Below are 7,033 nucleotides of genomic sequence, written 5' to 3'. Positions count from 1 at the left end.
AATCATTCTCATATTTTACTTTATTCTCTTCAGAATGATCTTTGACACAATGAACTCTGCTGCCCACCATGAAGACATAGCAACAGATATTGTAGCACACTAGTGGATTGTTGATTCAATCCATCCAAACACTTAGGTATAATGGCCAGAATCTTGTTGGCCACTTAAAAATGCATAACCTAGAGTTATACACTCTTGTACAGTCGGCCCTTCTTATACACGGATTTTTATACACGGATTTAAGCATATACGGTTTGAAAATGTTCCAAAAAAGTATAAATTTACCTTGATTTTCCATTTTTTATAAGGGACATCATTTTGCTCTGTCATTATATTTAATGGGACTTGAGCATACACGGATTTTGTTATACACGGGGGATCTTGGAACCAAACCACAGCGTATAACAAGGGTCCACTGTAATTGTTTTGTATTTATAAGCCCTATGGTGTTTAAGGGTGACATAGGACCATTAAAGTTCCCTAGTCTCTACTTACTGGGGAACAACCACTGCAATTGACAAGGGTCTATTCCTGTCAATTGGGAAGCAGCTGGCTAACAGCTCTACTGCCCCCCCCCCACCCTTTGCATGAGCAATCCCCAGTGCAAAGCGTAATTGCAACAAGGTTCCTTCTTTCACCTGTTGCCCCCAAGATCACTATTGGTAGGGAGTGGGACTGCCAGCTGCTTCTATGATTCTATGAAATGACAGAGGAATGACCCCTGTCGATCACAGTGGCCCCTGCCCAATAAGGGAGGACTGGGGAACTGACAGTGGCCTCATTAGGTGGGTGTGGGGTGTATGGACCATACTGGGTGACACCTGAGAGGAGGGATGACAGCTGGTTGGGCCCTCCTCCTGTTGTGTGTACGGTTCAGTGCTGCTGCTAGTGCCTGCCCTGTCTCTGCCTTCCTGGCTCTTGGCAGAGCAAGCCAAGGGACTGGGGAAGGAGCAGGGGCGAGCGCATGTGCACCTGCCCCCCGTCCCAGTGTCTTGAGTGGCCTGCAGCTGGCCTAGTTGTGCAGAAAGGTGGTAGGGCAGGCTGCTGTTGCCTCCCCAGGACCCACTCTGGGTGACTCCAACACTAGGAATGCTACTGGGAACTGAGATGGGATTTGCAGCATAGCACCATCACTACAGTGTATATACATACATAAATTCCCAATGGGATTCCAGCCAATGTTTCCCAGAGTAGCCTCCACTCATTTCACTTAATCTTAGTGAATTTGCTCATGAGTGCCAAGGAAACATGTGAAGTAACTGAATACTTTTCTAGAAGTGATTATAGGGACTATTTGTAGACAAATTGCAGGCAATAATAATTTTGTTTGAGTTTACTGGAAGCAGAATACAACAGCTTTAAACAGTATCGCTCAATTGTAACCAATTGTCTGATTCTTCTTATTGAGAAGCCTGCAGTTAGTCATCAAATAATATTTTTGAAAAGGAACAATCTCAGTTATGTTTTTCATGCTGACATTAATTTTTCCATTTGATGGCCAAAGGCAGCCTTGGTTTTATGAGAAAGTGTTCTCATGAGTTCTCGCTGGTGAGAATTGCAGTTCTCATGATTTAGTTACTCACAATGACTTTCATTTATTAAAATAGAGGTCACAATTCTGATAAAAGCCTTTTTTAACATTGGTTTATGTGGTTCAGTTAAATAACTGCAGAAAGGGTATCAAAAGCTGTAACTTTGATTAGGTTCTGCCAACTTTAATCGTACTGAACTGTTGAGACAGAAAAAATTAGTCCTGTGCCACACTTCTTCTGAAGGCTGAGTAATGAGCCAGATTCAAATGATTTGAACATATTTGTACCAGTTTTGGAGTAAGTTGTATTTGCCCAGTTGGTTCTGGAACAGAATGTCACAGTCAGAAGCACTTTGGACTAATCTGGAGATCCAGACCTAGGGAACAGAAGTCAAAACAAAAAAGTGATGAGACATGTTGTAAAATTCTGCACAAGGAGAATGACAAGTCATTCCCTTCACATCCCCTCACCCATCTTTAGCGGCTTTGGTTCCACCAACACAACGATTTACTGGCTGGTGGAGATGGGGTAGCAGTTATGTTCCTATATCAACAGATATTCCACCCTGGGAAGCCTTAACCAGAAACCTTCTAATTACTATCCCAAACCACTCCACTAAATGCATCTGAGGAAGTAGACTGTAGTCTACAAAAGCTCATGCTGTCAACTTCTTTCTTTCAGTTAGTCTCAAAGGTGCAACAAGATATTTCTTCATACTGATTCTACAGACTAACATGGCTATATCTTTGAAATTTACCTCAAACCAGGTAACATAGGGTGACAGAATCATCTCAAGCATTTGAACCCACACTGTCAGGGTATCTGGATATATTGATTCAATTTCACATGTGGCACAGAAGTTCTGCCTAAACAAGTTACTGACATCAAGGAAACTGACTCTGGATAAGCAGATTTAGTGCATTCACAGCTCAAGGTTACTACCAACTTGATAGTTGTGTATCATGTTAGGTGCCCCTTTGAACTTTTATAGCTAGGATTCCAATTTGCACCTTTCTGTATCCTATTATCCTCTGATCCCACCCTCACAGGAACAAGGACCAATCTATTACAGAACAAACTGAAGACAGGAAATTTCAGAACCCCACTAGTTGTCGCATACAGTTCTAAGTTGAGACCACTCACATAACATTACTGAATTACAGCCTATTTTGGACAATAATGCTGCCTGCTCAAAGGCTGTTGATGTCAGGCCTTTACTTGTCTGCAGACAGCATCCCAATCTATTACTTGTTCACGAGAGGATGTACAATACAGATGGTGAGATGGGTACAGGACCTTGTTGCTACAAACGCAGATGCCAACTCTGCCCACACATCTACTCAGGAAATGTCTTTACAGGACTTAATTACATCTACCCACAACATTACAGGAACTTTCACTTGCTCATCCTGTAATATTCAATAACATTAAAAAACCATCAGTGATACCTTTACTGGACCAGCCAAAATGCACAATATACATGTTGCAAGCTTTCAAAGCTCCACTGGCTTCTTCATCAAGGAAGGTATTAAAAACCATAGAGAGCATTTTTTAACATGTTTGTCATAGGCCTGCATTTTGCTGTTTTGTCTCGGTTCAGATGGTACGGAGGGATATTACTTGCAGGTTAGCACCTTCTTTTAAAAATATAACATCCATTTGCAACACAAAAAGATACTTCCTTTGCACTCTAGTATGTCTCCATCCTTTTTGAGGCCACAGGCACCTTTGTTAGACAGAGGACACTGAATTTCTCAATATTAGAATCCTCTAATATTGTGATACATGCCATCCTCTCTCAATGGTACTCTACACTGGGCCACTCTGGCCAGTCTCTGAGCCTGAGGATAAATTGACATAAATCAGACATTAAGAATGGGAATATTTTAAAAACCTGTTGCAGAACACGTTAATCTTGCTGGGCATTTCATCTCTGACCCAGGATAGCAGTAATTGAACAACATCAACAACAAAAACTGTAAAGAGAGACTGGAAAGAGAAACCGCTGAATTACAATATATTCAAAAACATCAATCCAAAAACAGTGGAACAAAGACAATGGCCTCCTGGCACACTACACATATTATAACATTGGATGCTCTTAGCCAGATTAAAATATTTCCCTTCAGGTTCCCGGCCTGCCCACACACACTACATTCCACCATTCTTATGGTCATCTACCACCCCTGCCTCAGGCAACATTTTCCCTCCTGCTTTTGTACCTCAGTGTCCATAGTTAAAACTGAACCTATCTCCTCCTCCTCATACCCAGATGTTTTGCATTTCCATGGGTATTCATACAGTCCGATTATACCAGTCCTTCCAGGACATCACTCCATACATCTGAGGAATTAAACTTAAGTCTACGAAAGCTTATACTACAACTTCTTTCACACAGTTAGTTCCAAAGGTGGTACAAGATCCCTTTTCAGCCATGTCACTCTTATAGATGTGGTCCTTTAACATTTAATTCCTCAGTGTGTCTTAGGAACTGGATTGGGATCCATGCAAATTCACTGTAAAATTCTGAAAGGTGCTGATAGACTTTTCCTTTTATTTATTTTGCTTACAATAACAGATACTAGGTGTGAGAGTAGTTTTAGGATATGAGCAAAATTTTAAGTTCTCTTGAATATATTGATAACATATTAAAATATACTGTTATACATATAACACACACACAGTAACAATACAGAAATATATATTGTAACATATTAATATGCACTCATGAAGCAGATGAGAAAACCCATCCTTCACATCATTTTTTTCTGTTAAATTTTCTAGTCTTTTATTATGATTAAGTGTCCTTTTGGATCTTGCTGAGAGTGGGAGGCCCAAGCATCCCTCACTTTGGGCTATGCTGGCTAGGGCAGGTGGGAGCTAAAATACAGCAACATCTGGAAGCCCATGCCATCCCACTCTATTTTAAAGCTGCCAGGGAGTGCCATCATGAATGTTTTCCATTTCCTTTTGATTGTGTGTCTTCAAGAGCTAACAATATTCACAAGCATTTCACCTCCTCTCTGGGTCATGAAACCAAGTTAAACTTCCTTGCCAGTTCCATGATACAGTAGTTTGTCATGGAAAGAAATATTTGCCAAAGAAAAGATAATATGCCTTCCCTATCGCTCAGTCAGTCATTGCATTTGATAACTCTTTTTTAAAAAAGAAAACTTAATCCTGCCCCAAGGCAAAGTGGCTTTCTATACCTCATTGATTCAATATAAAATTCAGAATTCATCGTCAACCCATGCCACAGAAAGAGACGTCTGTTTACTGTAAAAACCCCACAGAAACAACATTCACCCATATTCTGGTTCTCTCTCTCTCACACCCCCACACTCTCTCACACACCTACCAATCACTGCATAAACAAACCTAATGTAGGATGTCCCATTTCCTGTTGTAATCTAGTTGATCAGGTTTTCTTCCAACATTAAGGTGAAATTAGTTGCTTTCCTGTCATCAACAGTTGCATGAAGAACCAAGCTTTGTTTTTTTAAATAGTTTCAATAAAGTGAGGAATTGACTAAAATAGGCTGTTTTCCACAAGAACAACCACCACCAAAATGTCTTATGCAATCATGCTACAATCTAAACACATATGTTAAGGAAGAAGTCCTATTTAGAGCAGTGTGACTGACTTCTGAGTCAACAGGGTTCAGACAGGATGGACTGCTTTGCCAGAACACATCGTGCAATGATCAACCTATTTATCTCTAGGTCAGGCAAGGGTGTGGAAACCATGTTTGTCTACATTTAAATATCAGGCCTTTGGGCTGGTCAGCAAAACAAAGACAGGGGGAAATGCTGGAAAGACATAAATAAAAATAAGAAGGGCAGGAAGAGGATCAGCATTCATTATGTGTACTGTACTATTGATTTCAATAGATCTACTCTAAGCATTGCTAAGACTAGACTATAGGGGAATAGTTCGTTTTAGTTTTATAGGATTTTCTGGGGAGAAATTGTTAGTTCACTTCTCTTAAAGCTGTGCAAGATGCAACAGAAGATGTCATTCATACGTCAGAGCAACTGCAAAAATATTTAGTGATACATAATTAAGAATCATTGGAGATAGTACCCCTGCAGTATACAATGCTATACCACCACCATCTCAACTATGAATTAGTAATTTTCTGTACATTGAACAGGGCAGGGAGAGTACTGTATCATGATTATCTTAGCGAGTCAAATGCTTTATATGTGAAGCAACAGATGAATCTGGGTATTATATGTTTAAGCTAGTCTAAAGATATTGGCTGAAATTCTTTACCAATCTGGCAAAGAGTAGACTACACCACTGTACTTCTCCATCTCTTCTTCCCCAGTATGACCAGACTGGTTTACCCTAAAATGCACTAAATGTGTTAAAACAGGTCTTATTCTACAACAGGGAGGGGAATCATGTCACCAGTGGGTTTGAGAGCGAGGGTGGTCCCTCTAGCCAGTTGGATTGCAGCTCTCATCAATTACAAGTAGCAAAGGTAATGGTGTGAGAGAATGGGAAATGCAGTCTAACATGTGGACAGCTATAGGTTTCAGTTCTGTCCTAGAACCAGGTAATTAAAACACTTAGTAGCATTTCAGCAGAGCACAACACAACTATAGGATAAAATATTATGGATGCCAAGCAAATGTTGCTGCAGCTGTTCACCAGTAAGTAATGACCTTGGGGTGGCATACACCAGTGTTTACAGCAAAATGTCAGGAAACATCACATAGGAAGTGGTGACATTCAGGAATTTTAAACAGTAACCAGAGGCCTTTGCTAGCATGCATTGCAACTCTTACTTCAGCTGCAAAATGGGTCTCAGAAATGGATGGATAGCTGCATCAGTTCTTCAAAGTCCAAGATCCCTTTCCCATTTAAAGTGACTGATGGTCTCACCATTAGCCTTCTGTCTTCAAGTAGTCTGCAAAGCATGAAGCATCCTAAGTATCTGAAGTCTTCAAGCAGAGGCAGGGAACCTATGGCCCTTCAAAAGTTTCAGAACTAAAGCTCCCACAAACCCTTACCCATTGGTCATGGTGGGTGAAGCTGGTGGGAGTAGCAGCCCACAAATCCATTTCTATGCTTCAAAACTCAGTTGAAAGTGACATGCCATACAAACAATGCACATGCCATTGAAATAGGATGGTGTAGAAAAAGAGCAGGATTTCCAAGCTTTTGATAGATGCATGGAATGTGGGATTTGAAGTGTAGTAGCAATGCCTGGGGACTATTGACTCTGGAGATCAGGGTTTAAATGTTTGACCATGAAAGCACACTGGATGACTTTGGGAAAGTCACACTCTCAGCTTCGATGAAAGGGGAAATGCCCTCTGAACAAATATTCTCCAAAAAAACCCCAACCCTGTAATTGGTTCACCTAGGTTAAATCAGAAAGGACTTACTGAAATTGGACTCTCAGGAACAAGTATGCATAATAGCATAAAATTATTTCAGAACAGAATGGGGAGACAGGTTTCACATACAAATGGGACATAACTCTTCTGAA

General features: G+C 40.6%; 1 long non-coding RNA gene across 1 annotated transcript; it reads right to left on the bottom strand.

Moving 5' to 3' along the window:
* Positions 1-1,655: 1,655 nt before the first annotated feature.
* Positions 1,656-5,627, bottom strand: LOC121923841. The gene is made up of 3 exons (XR_006102470.1): positions 4,911-5,627; positions 3,427-3,521; positions 1,656-1,908 (listed from the first exon to the last, which is right to left on the bottom strand). It is a non-coding gene; the product is annotated as an uncharacterized LOC121923841 (long non-coding RNA).
* Positions 5,628-7,033: the final 1,406 nt, after the last annotated feature.

The sequence above is a fragment of the Sceloporus undulatus genome, chromosome 2 (assembly GCF_019175285.1).
Source record: "Sceloporus undulatus isolate JIND9_A2432 ecotype Alabama chromosome 2, SceUnd_v1.1, whole genome shotgun sequence".
In the NCBI taxonomy this organism is placed as follows: Eukaryota; Metazoa; Chordata; class Lepidosauria; order Squamata; family Phrynosomatidae; genus Sceloporus; species Sceloporus undulatus.
This window is presented reverse-complemented; position numbering and strand designations above follow the sequence as displayed.